Source organism: Equus caballus, chromosome 10, assembly GCF_041296265.1.
Source record: "Equus caballus isolate H_3958 breed thoroughbred chromosome 10, TB-T2T, whole genome shotgun sequence".
In the NCBI taxonomy this organism is placed as follows: Eukaryota; Metazoa; Chordata; class Mammalia; order Perissodactyla; family Equidae; genus Equus; species Equus caballus.
In genome coordinates, this window is record NC_091693.1 from 81,885,284 (window position 1) to 81,904,988 (window position 19,705).

Sequence of the window (19,705 nt, forward strand, 5' to 3'; positions counted from 1 at the left end):
CAGGATAGTAGAGTAAACAATTTTCTTTAAGTTCCTTCTACAGATTGCGTATAGCATTACATTCGTTAAAAGCTTGGATCAAAGTCTTTAAAGCTTGGAAAAAGGCAATAGCGAAATTCAGGTCCAGCAAGACTAAATAATTTACCCAAATTAACAAAATGCACAGGGCCAAGCCTCAGTAATATATCTCCTGGCCCTTAGTCCAGTGCTCTTCATGTCACTCTGTGATCCGTTTGCTCATTTCCTCTTTCAGTGTGGTGGAATGGTTGCTCTGGTGGCCCCAATTCTTCAACCCCTTTTGTATTCATGTTCTTCCCATATAGTGTTGCAGTACCCTCCTACTCTGACTTTTGACTTGTCCATGTGGCTTCTTCTGGACCAACAGGATGTTGGCACCTGTGACACAGAGACTTGAAAGATGCTTGCACAGTTGTTTTTTTCTCATTCTTGACCTCCCACTATGCCATAACAACATACCTAGACCAGCCTGCTGGAGGCTGAGCAGGAAAAAGATCAGATTCAGGTTACCCCAGCCATCTGAATTGAGACAACCAACAGGCAGTGGAACTCCAGACATTTGGGTGAACCCAGCCTTCATTGACTGAAACTGACTCAGGTCAACTGAATCTTACAGGCTCATGAACTAAATAAATGTGGTTTTGACCATATGCCATTAAGTTTTCCTGGTGAGTATGCAGCCTCATGTGGTGATAAATAACTGCTACATCTAACAGTCATTTATCTATAGTATCCCAGATACTGGGTGTAGTGTGAGAATACAAATATAAATATGACATTGTTTCAGACTCTAAATTGTTCAAACACAATTTCTTAAATTGTTTAAACAGAGAATTGAAATAGAGTGTATAAAGTCATTTGTAGATAATTCTCAAATTCCTCTCCCAATGGCAAAATATAGGATCCTGGTGATGCTACCAGGAACAACTCAAAAGATCAGAGTTTGAATGTTGGTATTACCTAGAACTAAATCACTACACTTGTTTATAGTTGACCCATCCACATCACACAAAAACCTAAGTCCATCACTCAGTGTGAATTTTTAAATTTATTGTCATTATTGTATTACCACATAGCTTCGGAAAGAAGCAGATTCAGCTAGCATCTAAGGACTTCAGGATTTTGAACTACATACTTTTGGAAAATATTATTCATGTTATTAGATGAGTTTTAAGTCACAATTTCTCAGTACTGAGCAATAAACTAGATTAAACGGGGGATGTAGCTTCTTGTTTTTTCAAAACAAATTCAACTGATAATATTAGAACATTGAGGGGGAAATATAGGAAGTTTATGCAAAGTATGCTTTATATTATATCCCATACTTTAAAGAGGAAATGGAGAATTTAACTAAAATCCTTAGATCTGAAACCTTTAACATGAAACACTGAGGAGAGAAAATGACTGCTTGATCAGGAGTCAAGTATTGCAAAGGCCCAGGGCTCCTTAATGCAAATCTCTGGCAGACTGGACATTTAGCATATTAGCATCTCAATAATTAAGAACCCACTTTACTGGAGGCAATCTCCTCCTCTAGTCAAGCCTTGTCAAGTTTTCCAACCTCTCCTTTGCTTTATTTATTATAGGCAGGCCCTTGTACCCTTGTCCTAAGGTAAAGGGAGATAAATGTCTCTTAAGCTACTGACCCTGTCACATTCTCTCAGTCTCATTTACTTAGCCCCTCCCTCCAGTTCCTTGGGTCACCAAACCATCCCCAGGTATTGATTTCCTGCTACAATAAAATTCTCACAATGCTCCATTCTTCACTACCCAATTGGCCTCCATTAAACACATTCCTCTCCCTGTCCTTTCCCTCTCTTTCTCTTTCTTCTTTTCTACTGTGCCTTCAATAAACTCGTCGCTGCAATCATTGCGAATACTTATATAGTTATATAGTATTCCATAATATATCTCTTTGATTCAAGTTGGGTTGGTCACTATCTATGGAAATTATAAAGTAAACAATGGTGATGTCAGGGAAAGTGAGAACTAGAGAACTGAGTATGTATACCCTGTGTTCCCGTATTCCCGAGGCATGGGATTGTGGCCTGACAATAATGGAAGAAATAAAACTCTCTGTAAGCATTTCAATGATGTCAAGCCTTCTACCCGAAGATCAGGTCCAGAGGAAAATTAGAAAAATAAAATGTGTGCAAAGAATAAAGAGGAACACAGGTAAGTTTGAACTTGCATGCATCAGCTCTTTGTGATCACTCTATAGTTATACTACAAAAATAAATCCTGTTTATTTTGTGTAATTTCCATTTAACTTGTCATTAGAAATGAGTCATTAGGATTGTGTCTGCTAATGTAAAATGACTATTAAATTATTTTTCATGTTGTTCTTGGCTTGTAGTTTGCATGCTGCTTTTAGTGTTCCTGCTGAAAGCAATGATCCAATTATAAGGTACTGAATGTTTTCTTATGAACAAAGAAAGGAAAAAATAAACATTACCCCCAAAAGTTAACCCAGATGTCCATGAAAAAAATTGAGAGATTTCTTCAAATCTATCTTTCATTTCATACCTATGGTCATGTTGTTGGGTAAAAACCATCCTTTTCCAAACAATTCATTGAGATTCCCAGTTCATGATTATATTCACTTGTGTCTCTTCTCCCCAAGGGCAAATAAGGCTTGCATAAGCAAGAATATAAACTGAAAAATAATCTAAAGGTAATCATCCATATAAAAAGTCTTCTCAGATGATAATCTGAGGTTTCATACAGTTATCCATCTATGCTAATAAGCTGCCTTTTCTGTCCAGAATATGTTCTTCATACCTGTTGAAAGAGAATGCTTTTGAGCTTGTTCTCCCCAATCCCAAAGACAAACCATCTTTGACAAGTTTCCTGTCCCTTGCAGCCTTGGGTTATTTGCAGGGGGTTGCCCAGAACTGTGGTTGACTGGCCTCATTTCATTTGCTCATCACAAGGCCATTTCCATCTCTCCCTCCTCTCCCAGGGCTTCAGGCTTTGACCCTCCCAAGTGAGACTCTTTGCTGGCATCACTTACCCTCCTCATCATGCTCTTCCCCTCTCAACCATGCATACTTTCTTCTTTAAATGGGACTATGCTGGCTGGGCTCTGAGCCGGAAGGGGGCCTCAGCAGCAGTCACAGGTGCATGCCTGCGGCCCATGGAAAAGAAAGCTGCCTGTATCTGCTTCCCTGGTTGACCTGATAAGAGACGACAGCCTTCCATCTCAGCCTTTCAAGGTCCTCCTCTCCCTGCTGGACTTGCTAGGACCAGATCCCAGAAAAGCTAGCCCTGCTGGAATTATGATTAGAGACCTTATCATGCATCACATATCAAAGACCATACCATGTTCTCTGCGAAGGAAATCCTTCATTTACTATTAAGACTGCTTTAAACCTTTGCTTTCAAAGACATGTTTCCAGAAGATATTCTGTATTAAAGGAAGATATTATAAGTACTCATGTATTTCAGTTGCATCCTCCTCTGTTTTCTCTGCTGAAAACTGAGAACTAGACAATTTGACATCTAGAAGTCCCACCATCCAGATTTGATGCTGATTTGACCACCCTCTTGGGAAAAACCAAACCCTAGGTCCTGGATGCAGGAAGAACTCAATATACTCACACTCTTTGTTTGATGGAAACAAGCTTAAGAATTGTCCTCCAGAGTACTCATGGTGGAGAACCTCTTCCCACCCTCTGTCGAGCTCAGTTCAATCTGCTTCCTGCTACTCTAATCTTCTATGAATTTAGCCAAAAAACGAAATGGACGCTTGAAGCAATGCTTAACCAACACATCTTTATTTTAAAATGAGGTCAGAAGAGATAGCTAATCTGTTCATTAGTTATTCTTGAGAAGATAAATGAGAAGTCCAGCCACCATCAAAGATGTCAGCCCATCACTCCTAATAATGGACATGTATGCAAAAGGGTTGGCTATTTTAGAGCTGCCGTGACAAGCTCCTCCCCTACAAAATACCAAGGTCAGCTTACTGCAATGTTGATATCACGAGCACTGGAATAGCTCTTTGTGTATAAATAAATTTTCCTCTTTCTCTTTATTTTGCCTTCCTGCAAACTTTGCAATTATTAATTCACATGATTATTGTTATAACTGTCATAACTCCTATTTAATTGGAAAATGATAACTCTTAGACTCTGTGAGGGTATTTTGTGGCCAAAGGGCAGGAAAATTAATCTTACTTTGAATTAGAGAAACAGAAATTACAGTAGAATAAACTATGTGACACATTTTTTGTTTAGATTAATTTTTGGTGAAATTAGTTTTGAATCAGTGGACATACGAATAGCATTTGAAAAGCGTCCAGCAGAGCAAGGCTTGCTGCACATGGCAGATGGGAACTGCAGTGTACCATATAATGGTTCTGTATCTAGGAAAAGTATTCTAAATTCATTTCTTAAAAATTACATTTCAAATCATTCTAACCTTCTCGGTATTAAAACACAGCATTTCACATGAGTGGTTGAAAAGTGTGCATCCTGGCAACCTGATTTAAAACATTGCTGTATTATTATTTGAGCTAGAAACAATTTTGATAAGTATAATTCATCTCACTGTTTCTTTAAGCATTCACATCATGTGAAATTTTAAATGGTGTGCTTGCCACCAAAGTGTTGCTAAAATGCAAAAAGTTGGTGCTATTGTGAAGTGCCCTGCATAGGATATGGTCCTTGAAGGGTGCTTCACACAGGTCACCTCATCTCAAGACGAATGACCTTTCTTTGAAACCCTTTCCCATGAAGGCTGCCCTTCTCACCTCTTCCTATTCTCACACCCTATTCCTCTTTGCCTTTATAAAGTATTGTCCAGCACTGCCATCCAACACCTTCTCTAAATTTCTATAGAATCCAGGTATGACCTTTCAGTCATATCCAGAATCCTTCCCCACTTTGCTCATAATGCCCTCTTCGGCTCAGGTCCTCCTCTTTGCTATCCCTCTACCAACATGACATCAGAGGACCTTAATGTTCACAACCATTGAACACTTTCTTCTGCTCTTTTTTAGCCTTTTGTAAGTACAATCAGAATTTGGACCTGATTGTCCCTCAGAATTTCTCCATCATCAAGATCTTGGATTCTAGCAGTCTCTTCTCAGCTCACACTTACTTAACATTATTCTTCCTTCTCAGTTAATTCACTTCTGCCTATCAGAATCATCTTGCTCACTTGTTTTTCCAACCCACGGGGTTCTCAATATCTGCTTGTTAACAGTTCTCTCACTGTGGTTATAAGGTCCTCACTTTCCATTCTACTCTATTCGCCAATCCCTAAAAATCACTTTCTGCTCTCTCATCCCCAAAGATAGTTCAGTGCTGGTGAAAAAAAAAAAAATCTTGTAATTTTCCTATTTGTCTCTGGCATAAATTCATTTTGTCTGGTGACATCCGGGTCCTCAGTGTTGCTCAGTTATCTGAGAATCTCAACTTTGGTTTCAGTGAGGGGTTCATAAAGGAGATTTCAAATCTCTTCCTCCTTTTTCAAGCTCACAATTGCAACCTGGCATTCCTCAATCTTAGCAAGTTATTTAATCACTTAATTCATTGAGATCATGGCCATCTGGAATCCATTCCCACAGCTTTCCTTGTCTTTTCTTAGAAATGCACTTGATGGCTCCTCTTTCTCACTGACTTACAAAGTATCCCATCCTCCTTCTAAAATAAGTACCTCTTCCTTGGACTGTGACACTTTCTCTCCCACTTCCCCTTGACTTAATTAATTATTCTACTTGCTTCTAGTGTATTCTCTGACTCTGCCTCTCCACTGCCTTGTTCATTTTCTGTCGAACTTGAGTAAGATAAATCTATTCTTACTGCTCCTTTTCCTTCCCTCCCACTCAGTTATTATCTGAGTATTTACTGCATGGAATTTGGTTTCTGTTCCTACCACTTGACTAAAAATATTTCCACCAATAACTTGCTAATCACCAGTCATAAATCCCATGGCCTTTTCTCAGACCCTGTGGTTCCTGAGCTTTCTGCTGCACATAACTCTGTTAACCACCTCATCATTTTTTTAAAAATGCTTCCTCTCAGTCTCAAGTAACACTGTCCTCTCATCATTCTTTTTTCTCTTAGATCCTCATTCACTCATCTCTTTTGCTATCTTTTCTCTTTCCTCCCAATCTCTAAATCAGTGATCTCTAAGCCATTCTGATTGTGTGTTCTTAACAATAAAAATTTTAAGCATAAAACATAAATGTGATACATGTATATACACATAAAATTATATCTATATTCTACTAACACATATGTAGTTATATACATTGACTCTACTAATATATCATGTGCATTATAAAACAAACTCAAGGTAGAAACTTTAAAATAATAAAGTTGAAGCAAAAATATTTTAAGAAATTTTTTTCATTTATTGACAATATTGAGAAAAACGGTTGAATAGTTTTCATTATTTTTTAAATCTTAACGTAATACTTTGTGATACAGTAATTCAATTTCCTGCTTCATAATTCAGTCAATTTATATACCGAGTTTTAGTAGGTGTCACCACTAAAAACGATGCTTCACAAAGATATATGAATCTAAATGAAAAAGTACATTGTTAATTGCTTTCACTAAGTCAGGATGCATATTTTTCAACAACGTCTACTAATTTTTCAAAGGTAATGTTGAAATTGGCTAATAATACCCCATCTTCCCTGATGGCAAATTGTTTTTGAAAACTACACAGATTTGAGGTGATAGCTAATTAATTAATGTTGTAACTATTGGGTTTAAAACCCACTGAAATTCTCTGGAAGATTTTATAAAGGTTTAGAAATTTTGTTTCCAAGTTTTTGAAGTTTCCAAGATGAGAGGTTTTATAAGTTGGTTGCACACTGTTTTCAGGAATGAAAGCACATTTCAAAACAATCCATTTCCAAAATGTCCTATATAGGATACCTCTTTCATTATAGTTATTTTCTTCTCCTTTTAATTGAAGTGCCAGCTCAAATGTGTGTACAGGTCTTCCTTTCAGTAACAGACTACTGAGAGGCATTGAGAATCGTGGATTACGTAGGCACATTTGAATGCTCACCTTTTTGTAAAATAAATCTTACTATTAATATATCTTTAAGTTTGGAATATATTGTTTGCCACAAGATAATCTGCAAGTCTTTATATGGTACAAAAGAATGCCATAATCGGGCTTGCCCAGTGGCACAGAAGTTAAGTTCGCACTTTCTGCTTTGGTGGCCCAGGGTTCGAGGGTTCAGATCCTGGGTGCAGACATGGCACCACTTGGCAAGCCACACTGTGGTAGGCATTCCACATGTAAAGTAGAAGAAGATGGGCACGGATGTTAGCTCAGGGCCAGTCTTCCTCAGCAAAAAGAAGAGGATTGGCAGCAGTTAGCTTAGGGCTGATCTTCCTCAAAAATAATAAAATAAAAAGAATGCCATAATCATCCCCCCATCTCACAAAGGGTCATGAGGATCTCTATATTACTTACTTTCATTTCCGTAAATTAACCATATTCAAAGCATCTTGCAGGACTTTGTAAATTTCTCTCCTTCGGTACAGTGCGTACAGTGACAGTGGGAATACATTTCATATGTGGATTCATTTCTCTAACCTTCCTTTACAATCACTTTAAAAATTCTGGGCAATGCAGCAGCTCTCTCGGTAGGTGTGCTCAGCTCATCCATAAAGCAGCGCGTTCACTAAGAATTCACTAAGGAATAGAATAATGGCTTCTCTGACACATTTAAAAAGTACTCCATGGAGTTCATTATTGAAGCATAATCTAGCAAATATAATAAACATATATGTCAGGAAAAAACTGAATTCTCATGCAACTTTGTAGAAAATCTTCCTCACTGAGTCATTTGTTCACACAAGTGATAATAACAGGTAACATTTATTTTGTGCTTACTAAGTGTCAGGCCCTATTCTACACCTGTTACATGATTAGCTTATTGAAATCTTCAGCATTTTTTTCTAAGCATCGTCCAAGAGTATTTTCAGAAAAGGAAATGGTTTTGTCACCATATCATTTCTTTGTATTACTTTAGCCATTTTTAGCAAGAACTGGTTTACTCTATAATACGTAGTTTTTTCTTCACCACTATTAAAAAAACTCAAAAGGTTAATGTTAATTTTAATGAATATTAAATGTAATGAAGTACATGATTGACTATAACATAATTATAAACAGCACTGAAAAATTATAGACAATTGTCTTTATATTCTTATTGCTTCGTTTTAAAATACATTGTTAATCCCCACAGTTTCATTTTCTCAGTGGCTAATGTCACACAACACAGCATAAAATATGATGGTTTGTTGTCACTTAGAGTGTTTGTAAATCTTCATTTCAATCTTCTTGATAATTTCAACTTTTTGGCTGACATCTTGATGGGTATTACTAGTTCATTTTCTGGTTTTTTTCCCTTAATGTGGCTGATGGAGAAACATAAGTGTGAAAACTACCAGTTCTACTCTTTTTTTTTGCCTACACTATAAGTACAACATTTTAATAATTTTTTTACTGAAGTATATAATACTTTCAGAAAAATGCACAAATAATAAGGACAGCTCAATGACTGGATAGGAACTGGATCACCTGTGTAACTACTACTCAGATCCGGAAATAGAATGTCAATAGCCTCTCTGCAGCTTCCTCAACTCAGTCACATTTCCAATTCCTCTTCCCAAAGCTGACCACGACCCTGACTTCTAATGTCCTACAATAGTTTTCTTTCTAGTTTGGAAACTTTATATTCTTTGAAACATAGAGTGTATTCTCTTTTGTGTCTGGTTTCTTTCTTTTTATCCATAACTTCATTGAGTATTCTATTGTCTGAATACCAAAATTTATTATTCTAATCTATTATTGAAGAACATTTGAGGTGTTTCCAATTTTTAGCTATTACAAATAATCCTGTCGTGAATATTCTTACACATGTCTTTTGCTGACACGTATGCACATTTCTTTTGGGTGCACACATGCGTCCCCTTCCATAGACATGTAGTTCTTGGGTCGTAGGGTATGTGTATGCCCAGCTTTAAAGATCCTGCAAAATGGTATCCCAGAATTACTCTCACCAGGAGTACATGAAGTTCCAGTTTCTCTGTATTCTTGCCAGGACCTGGTACTGTCAGTCTTTTTATTTAACCATTCTGTGATTTTATGCTATTATCTCATTGTGGTTTTAATTTACATTTCCAAGATGACTAATAAGACTAAATAGCTTTTCAATGCTATATTGGTCTTGTGAAGTAACTATTCAAGTGTTTTGCCCATTTTCTCTATTGTGCTGTCTGTATTTTTGTCATTGACTGGTAAAAGTTCTTTATATATTGTAAATACAAGTTCTTTTTAGTATCCCTTATCTGTTTTGCAGATAAACTCCCCCACTCCGTAGCTTGCCTTTTTGCTCTCTTAATGGTGTCTTTAGTAGTTGAACCTTTAATCAATGGGGGGTTTTTTTGTAATTTTTTAAAATACCTGTCTGTTTTGTAAAATTTGATTTTGTTTAAACTAGAAAATACAATTTTCAAACAACTCAATCAGGCTCATCAAATCTGCAGAATAGCAGATTTACCATGCTCTGAAATCAAGGGTGCCACTGTGTACTCTTGGCAGGGTACATAGCAGGGTTCCAGTCTCAGAGATACTCAATCTCTGGAAACCGAAAACAAGATCTAGTGGCCAGAACTGCCCTATAATTTGAGCTAATAATGACCATCAACAGCTGCTGAATTCATCAAAAAAGAAAAACAAAAAAACAACCAGATGTTATGTATTTCCTGATGGAAAATACACAGCTGTCTTTATAGAGTAGTCCTTCCAAAAAGTCAAATCTGAATTTATCAAGGTTCAAGATTTAACCACAAACCAACAGAAAAACAAGTCAGAAGAACATCCCCAAAGGAAGCGCACTCACAGGCAAAACAATCCTAAAATATATGATATCTAGAATATATGGCATCTGGAACATATGGCATCTAGATTATAGGACATCTAGAATACATGGCATCTAGACTATATGGGATGTGGCACACTAGGAAAGAAACTGATATACAGAAATCCTATGAGAAGTACAAAGAATCTAGAAATAGGGAAGGTGTTTGGAAAAAAAGGTCACAAAAACATCACAGTTAATTCCAGTTTTTATACAAGTTGCTCCATGAAACTGGCAAAAGAAAAACCATTTCTACCTCTGTTCACTTGCAGCCACAGGAATACAATAGGTAAAAATTTATGCTGTGGGAATTCATGCTATAGAGCAAATCCACTTTCTCCAATAAATTGAGAAAAAATAGGAAGAAGTCTAGAAATTAAAAGAGACCTCAAAAAATATCATTCAGTTGCAATATATGTGCCTTATTTAGATCCTGATTCAAACTGTAAGATAATATTTATGAGACAAACAGGCAAATTTAAATCCTAACTTGATATTTGATAACATTAAGGAATTATTGCTGATGTTTTCAGATGTGTCAACTATACTGTTTGAAGAAACGCTACCTTTTAGGGGTAGCTAAGGAAGCGCTTGATGATGAAATGAAATGAAATGATGTCTCCCTCCCAACCCCCAAAAAATAACCAGTGGCACTGAAGAATGTGAGACATAAGTAAAAGAAAATTAGTCTTGAGTTGACTGCTGATGAAGCTGGATGATGGATACCTGAAGGTTCATTATGCTATTCTCTCTACTTTTGCACATACTTGAAAATTTCCAGAATAGTTTGACCTGGCTGGAGATCAAGACCATAATAAACTTATGTACAATGTAAGGACACATAAAAAAAATATACTGGATTTCAGAAAATAGGCGATAGTTTCTTAAATCATCTCATCCGCCTAAAGTTGAGGTTGGTGGTTATTACTAGGCTAGGATGATACAACTAGACCTCCTGTGGTCTCAGAGGAGGAGAATTTCAGACTGTACTTTTCCAGAAGTTACACAAGAGGCTGCAGTTTGGATAAAGTTGCAGGGAGTGGGGAAGAACGTAAGGGACTGAGATCGCAATTTAATAACAAGACTGAGTAAATGAATAAATATAGGCTACATGATGTTTTCAAAGTCAACATGGGGATCATGAGAGGCATCTTGAAGAACAAGCTAGACAACTTCTGAACCAGCTGACACTGTCCATGAGGTCCTGCGCTGTAGACAGGAACAATCTGCCTTGCATACCGACAGCCTCAGAAAACCCTCAATGACAGTCAATAGGGCAGCTTCTCCGAACTTAGGCATTAATGGGTGATGAAACTGTTTCTCACACGGGCAACTCTGTCACCTGCTCTAGGATGTGGAACATGGAGATTTACTTATTTAGTGATGATCAATGATTCTCCCAAGAAACTCTAGGGAAATCAGCTAGTATGTGTGCTTGTTGAAGATTTTGGGGCACTAATCCTCTATGCTACATACATTCTTCATTAATGAAATAATCAGAACAGTCAGTCACATAGCTCTGGACCTCCTCTGAAGGAACTGTTACAGGACAATAACACAGACCAGACCCTCCAGTGTGCGCAAGCTCACTGTCCACCATGGCATTTGCTCTTGGTTAATTATAGGGAATAAAGCAGGAAGAGAAGGATGTTTGGGCCCAGGTATCTTTCCCATCTATATCTGAAATTTTCCCTGAATAGAGAACCAAAAGCTTAGACATGTCATCTTTTTTGATGTTTTAGTAACGCATCTCTAAAGTCTTGTATTGAAAAGAAATTAATTTTATTATATGTAATGTGTACATTAAGTGGAAAGATCTTAAATTCATACTGAGAAAATATTGAATATGAAGTATAGCTGACATATATATATACATATACACACAGATTCATACATACCATTTGAAGCTCTGTAGAAAATGCTTCAACCCAACCCCACATTTACTTTGAAGAGAGAAATTCAGTAGGGTAGAGAGTAAAATTGATGACAAGGGATATTTAAGAACTGAGCATTTATTGATATGGGCTTTATGACACCAGAGTCTAACCCCAGGATCATATAAGCACTTTAAATATATTAAAATCTCTACACAGGTGCGTGATCTGTCATTATCATCTGCCAAGTTGAAACTCAGCTGATGGAGAAACTAGAGGAGCCAAAGCTGATAAATGAAACTCAAGTACAAGAGGATTAAACACGTTCCTCAAATGCAAACAAGATCAGAGTCTAGGCTAAAGGCCCATGGTTTTCAGACCTATGTTCAGATTCCTTGTATTCCTTTCCATTGTATTAATTCCTCTATATTCTTCTAAATCTCCTAATGTAGTCTGAGTTGTGTATTACATTAGTGCCCTTATTGTAATGAGAGGGTTTACTCTGGTTCCTGAAAACTAGAAAATGATGAGTAGGGAAAACTGAAAGAACAAATAGAATACAAGAAAAATATTTGTCAGAGCCTTTTTTTTTTATGTCAGAGAAAAGATACAACGATAGAACAAAAAGCATAAAGGCACTTGCAAAACAATAATAAAGACGTGGTTATTAATTAAAACAGGTCGTGTTTGATTTAAAATACCGTTTTACTCTTGCCTTAAAAGTTAGATTGTAAACAAATACTTGATAAAGCAAAGTGTTTTAGTAGTAACTTTGTATTCCCACCAGATGTCAGGCTTCCCTGGCTTTTGGCATCTTCCTTCCAGAATCTAGCTCTCTATTGCTGACAAAAGCAAGTGACATTATATCTATGTACTCTGTTTGAATATGGGAAATCTGCCAGGACTCTGTGGCTCCAGGATTAAATTTCTCTCATTTGAAAAGAGACTTCCATGGGCAGAGTTTTTTATTTTTTCAAGTCATATATATATCTTTGGGACAAAGGCTATTTACATAAACTCCAGGCTTAGGCTGAGCTTCTCAGGATCACAGTTGGCACCTTTTCTTGATGTTCAAGACTCCAAAAGGCTGGTAAATGCACTAGGGAATGTTTCAGAGTATTATATTTCCTAAAGCAGAGCCAAGTAAGAAGTATTCAAATGCCACCAGCATCTCAAGTATTCTCATCTAATCTCAGCTCCTAGAGTATTTACTTAAAACATTTTCATTTTCTTGGCAAGAAGCTATGTAAATACATTCAGTTTTACCTTTTTCATACATATGCCCTTGAGACATTTTGACTAACATGTTAGCTTTGAGAATTTTACTCTCTAACTATATGTGCACAAATATATCATAAATCATTCCAGAATAAAAGGCTTATCTCAATGAGCAGTGACATTTGCATTTAGGAATTATAAACAATTGAGACTTCCTCCACTCCCTATACTACTAGAGAGAACCTTAATTCACTTTCCAACTTATTTATTTTTAACTTGTACTTTTGACAAATCCATATCCCTGACATGGCTCAGTATTAGTGAACTACGTTTTCAACATGGGAATTCATACAATCCTAGATATTGTCTACACTTTTTATAGGGAATAGGCTATGAACATTCTCACAGGGCACCTGCGCAGGGCCAAGGGCTTTGGGGAAAGAGACCTCTCAGGCAGAGGGGTGATGGTGACTCAGAGAAACATATCTGTGGCAGCACTCTGTCCTTATTACCTCAGCTTTTTCCTGCTGAAGGGTAGCTGAACATACCATCCCAAAATATGACTGTAGGAGTTCAGAACATGCCACCCCAAAATATGCCACTTTGGTATTTAAATCACTTGTGACACTTGTGACAGCAAATGCAGGGGGAAAATCTGTTTCTGAATTCCCCTTATCTGCCTAAAAGACAGATCCTCCAAAAAGGACTGAATTGTCATCAATCCCCTCCCGGAAGTTTCATCAAGCAGCAAAGATTGACTTTTGTCACAGGAGAGGAGACTGGAAGTCAACACCCCACCCAGACAAACTTTGTCACAAACTATCATACCACCCATCTGTTCTTCTAAGGGTCCACTCATCTTTACTAAAAATAACTTTCTCTCCCCTAAGAGGTCTATGTCCTCCTCCCCTTTCCTTATTAAGATGGTTTAAGCTTAATTTCTAAAACTACCCCTTCGGGTTGCTCGGTTTCGCTGGTATCTCCCAAGCACACATAAGGTCTACAGGTTAATAAACTTCTGTTTGCTTTTCCTTTGTTTATCTGTCTTTTATTACAGGGGTCTCAGCCAAGAACTCAAAAGGGTAGAGGGAAAATTATTTTGCCTCCCCTACACTACTCACACCTAAAAGAGAAAAGCACAAGCTGTTGTACAAAGCTACAGGCAAGTTCTAGCCTGCCCGAGATTCTCGTTCTCACTCCTTCACCCCTACTCCACGCAAGGCAGTATGCTGCAAATCTAGAGAATTTAAACTATTTTTCAAATGCATAACATAAAGCAAGTGTTAGAATTTGGTATAAATTTAAGTAAAAAAAATACTCATTATCCAGAACTAAATTCAGAGTCATCCACTGAGAATGGAATTATAATCCAGTTGCCAAATGCTGTAGCATATGTGGATGCCATTATGCAGAGAAAAGGAAAAATTTCTATGGATGGGGAATTGGGGACAAAATTATTCAGGTAAACAATGCAACAAGGAGAGGCTGTAGTATTGTTCACGCTACTAGAAAACAGAAAGTTCTATCCTATTTCAATGGTAAAGAGTCATAGGTTTGTCATACAAAAAGTTTTCAATTTAACCTCTTTGTTTAAAATCTCTCTATAACTTCCATTCTATAGTCTAAAGGATGAATTCCAGACTACTTTCTGTGACCTTAAAGATTATTCCACAGCCCCATTTCACACCTCCCCTTCTGTACTTGTAATTCCCTGGGCAGGACCTGACTTTGCTTGTTTGCAAGTCCGTCTTGCTATATAGTGTGCTTCTCGCAGTCTGTTGGTTTGTTCGTCTTTGACATTTCCAGTGAGTCCTCAACACATATGTGATGGATTAATTAATCACTTAAGCAGTTCATGGTTAGTTGTCTGACGAGGCTATTTCTGTAAAATCCCCAAATGCTTGGGAAATATACGCCTATTCATTTTTCCTTGGGAGACCCTGGAATACCTGCATTATATTCATTTCCTAGGACCACTGCAGCAATTACAACAAAATGGTTGGCTGTTGACATTTCTTGGTGTTCCTTGGCTCATGGCAGCATGATTCCAGTCTCTACCGCCATCTTCACGTTGCCTTTTCCTTTGTGTTCTGTGTGCCTAAACTCTATCACTCTCTCTCTCTTATAAGCTATGTATGATGGCATTTAGGTTCAACTAGTTAAAATGGGATAACCTCCTCCTCTCAAGATGCTTAACTTAATCATATCATTGCCATATAAGGAAATATTCATTTTTCTGCCATATAAAGTAATAGTCCAATTTTCAGGTGATTAAGACGTGGACATCTTTTTAGGGGTCACATATAGCCCACCACAACTTGAAAGCAAACAATTAATCACACGAGAACACAAAGCCCAAACTGGGTTCAGGGTATCTCTCACCAACATAATATTTTCTTGGTTAGACCTAAGCCCAGACGTTTTTATAGCTCTTAAATGGAACGTCTACATATAGTGCACAGGTGGATTGCTCTTGCTAAGTGAGCTACGAATAACTTACACCTCCTAGAGAAGACCAAGAGGATGCAGGAGACAAAAGGGAAGGAGACAAAGGATAATTTGGGAGACAGACTCTATCAATGAACTCTGGTCCTGCAAATAGGAGCAGCCAATGCTGTGGACATTTGGGGACGGAGACCTCAAACACATGTAGTCCAGAGAGAAGCATTGGAGAGCTGGATCCAAAAGGTGGATAGGAAGCCCAAGACGAAAAATGAATTTCCACTTCCAAGTAACAAAGTTGTTGAGAGAGAGAGAGAGTAAGCAAATTGTGAGGCAAAAATAAATTGAAATTACTTCCAACTACCTCCAAGGGCTAAGAATATAGGAAGAACCAGCTAGGGGGAAGGAGGAGGTGGCATGTGACACAGGAGAGCCTGGGCAGACTGCTGAAAGCTGTAAACCTAAAATAAACTTAAAATGAAGTTTTGTATGAATCTGCAATCTGCTGCCTTGTCAGTATTCTCGTCCTCTAAGATGCCCTTATACTAATCATTAAAAGCACGAAGTGGTTTATAATATTATTAATTGAAGGGCTCACGTTCAGCCAACGTGCATTGGTATCGAGCAGAGGAGCATTCACGCTCCGGTAATGCGTATTCTGAATGAGCAGTGCCCATACCAGTTTTCTCCAGTATCATCTCTGATTGTATGCACGGGCCTGTAAAGACAGGGTTGGAAAAAAGAGCCATTGGAGAAGGGATCCCTGGACCTTGAGGCAGAGATTCTCCCCCAGTTCCTCCAGGGCAAGAAATAGGACAATAAAGCTTTGGCAACAGGAACCTAATTGGGTTTTTTTTTCTGTTTTATGGGTCTTTTCTGAGCAGGTGGGTATATTTTATCACAAAGGACATCTAAAATCATTTAAAATACCCACTAAATTAGGTCTTGGAAACTCAAATACCTTCAGAGCCCATGAAGCAGGGCTCAAGATAGATAATAAAAAAAAGCTAAGGACCATATTTGTGATTGATTCCAGGGTTGAACCGACCACTTTGTGACCAGTTTGAGAGCATCTTGTCAGATAAATACTACTGAAGTTTGGAAGCCTCTAGTGGATTTGTATGTTGCTAAAAATTTTTCTTGGATATAAAGTTCAAACTGTCTATAGTCATAGCCCAATGTAATCAAAAAGTGGGACCAAAGTGAAGAATAAGGTGATTTTAGTCAACTCAATTGCATAGTCAACCCAACTGATTCTCCCCAAAGTGGCTCTCAATTGGCCTAAAATCTCTCAATGTCTTAAAAAATGGTGACCATAAAAAACCCAGCCTCATTTTGCTGAGTTGCTACAGAAAGACACGAGAGCATCAACAACTTGACCATTTTTTTTTCTTTTGCTATCTGAAAATAAATTTAGTATGTGGTTACAAATGGCTGTGGAGAAGGGGAAGACTTATTTATTGAAGCAATCTGTGATGGATACGGCATTAGACTGCCAGAGAGCGTTTATGAGTTACTAGGACACCAAGATACAAACTATAAACCATTTACTACAATTTTTTTTAAGAAAAAAGAAATAAGAATTTCAGGGGCATTTTATGAGAGATATATGTGTGTATATATATGTATATATGTATGTTCTGTATCACTAGTAAGTGTGCTAACACCTAAAAATGAAAAGCTTTAAAAATTTTCTGCTTTTATAATCATGTTTGAAAACATTTCCACCTCTCTCTTCCCCTCCATCATATATATAGACACTTTTGCACATGTTTGCTTACCCACCCCTGAAAAGTACTTAAATTTTATAGATACCATCTATGAGGAACCAACAAAACCTACAAATCCTGTAGCTCTGTAGGAAATTCAGTTTTAAATCTGCAAACATACTATCCAATGTCATTATTTCTCAACAAACATGTGGTTAATAACACAGAAGCAGCAAAAGATAACAGTCCACAATATATAAATTATAAACATATGGGTAAGCTTATCATTTCCTTTAAACTTTGCTATTGTGTTTTCTGGTGAGTTTTCAGTACTCTTAAGGTTCAAATAATGATATACCTCATTTAAGTATAAAATTATCATTTTCACTTCCTTTGGTGTTTCTTCTGATCTTGAAAATAGCTCATAGAATAGCATCATTTGCTGTTGCTTATCAAATTTCATTGGCAATATTGGAAACTTAAAATCATAGGGAGAGGAACAATCTGCCTGATATATTATGAACTCTCTTCCATAACAAAATAAAAGAGTCAAAATAGAGTGAATTAGGAGGATAAGCCAGTTAAGGATATGCAGCAGTTCTAGAATGAATTCTTGAGGCTTGAAGAACACAAAAATCTAGAGACACAGTAGGAAGTGTTCAGTTAGGAATTTAGAAATTTTGATTTTATAACCAGTTTCTCCAGTTCTCTAAATGACCTGTGGAAGTCAGTTAAGGTTCCTCTGCTTTTCAGTTAAGCCTTTACTATACCAACACATTCTCATAATAATAAGTTTATGAATATGCAAAAAGAGAATAACAGCTACTGGCTGGCCAAGGTAACGGGTTAAGGTTACATGAGGTTGCTCAAGCTAGATGAGAGAGAGAGGAAATCATCATATGCTTTTTCATCAGATGACGGCTGATGCTCAAGCAAATAATATTAAACTGGCGGCAGTGAAAAATGACAAAACAGAATGAATAAATGAAAACAATTTAAACAAGTTCCTTGCAGGGAAGCCAAGAGAATTACATAAAATATAGGGGGAAAAGAGGATATGGATCACTGTGGAAAACAGTATGGTGGTTCCTAAATAAATTAAACATAGAATTACCATATGATCCAACAATGTGACATCTGGATACATTTCCAAAAGAATTGAAAGCGAGGACTTGAATATATATTTATACACTAATGCTCATAGCAGCATTATTCACCATAGCCAAAGGTGGAAGCAGCCCAAATATCCATTGACAGATGAATGGAGAAAAAAAAAATGTGGACTATACACACAGTGGAATATTATTCAGCCTTGAAAATGAATGAGATTCTGATACATGCTACAACATGGATGAACTTTGAAGATATTGTGCTAAGTGAAATAAGCCAGACACAAAAAGTACAAATATTGCGTGATTTCACTTACATGAGGTGCCTAGACTAGTCAAATTCATAGAGACAGAAAGCAGAATGGTGGTTGCCAGGGTCTGGGGGAGGAAGGAATGAGGAGTTATTTTTTAAATGGTGCAAAGCTTCTGTTTGGGAAGATGAAAAAATTCCAGAGATGGTTGCACAACAATCTGAATGTACTTAATGCCATTGAACTGTGCACCTAAAAATTGATTTAAATGGTAAATTTATGTTATATACAATCTATCACAATGAAAAAAGGATACGAGGAATATTTCTTCCCGGGTTTTACAAAAATCATTTATTAGAAAGGTTAACATCAAAAAGAACAGATTATCTTGGAAATAATATACAGCATGTGAAAAGATGATTCACAAAATAAAGAAGAGTGAGAAAGTAGGCTGCTCTCTTGAGGAAGAGCAGCATGCTAACAAGTGATCCAGAGCAGACTAGAAGGCAAGAGCACAACTAGGTGACTGTCTTCCCCAGGTTACAATAACGATATCTCAGCTCTGGTGAGACTTTTACACTAAAGCCTCTCAATTTCAAGTGTATGACTTGGCTGCTAATCTTCTGCGCACCAAACATTCCAGGTAGGAAGTCTTAAGATTGAGAAAATGTCATCACCCTCAATTTTTCTCCCACCCAAATCCAAATTAAATGAAAAAGTCAGCTTGACATTTAGAAATTTATAAATGTGAATGGAATGAAGGCAAGAGGTTCATGTTAGAAATATACTTGGTGTTTAGGAGGAGTTAAAGAATGAGGCATCTGGAGAAAGAGCAGGACAGAATTGTAATGCTCAGAGGATGCACTAGTCAGACCTTAAACATAATGGGGATGGACTATAATAGGTTTCTTAAGATAGAGTCTCTCTTAGGAAAGATGTACCAGTGTTTCTGAGTTGCTATGGTGTTAGCTTTGTGGGCAGATGCTGAATTTAAACAAAACTACAAACATCTTATTGTGTCCCAGGCTGCTTGACAAATGTGTGATGATGAAGATTATGATTAAATTACTGCCTTTCAGAAATCTTAACCCAAATTTCTCAGGTACACAATGTGTCATAAAAGCAAATCTTGTGTTTAGAATAAGTTCTACGGAAAAAATTGTCTAAATAGTGAAACCTGGGTCTA

The 19,705-nt window shown here is 37.2% G+C and overlaps 1 protein-coding gene across 3 annotated transcripts in view; it reads right to left on the reverse strand.

Moving 5' to 3' along the window:
• The window catches only part of THEMIS (thymocyte selection associated), a 177,639-nt gene that overhangs the window by 14,633 nt on the left and 143,301 nt on the right, over positions 1-19,705 (reverse strand). The window lies entirely within an intron of this gene.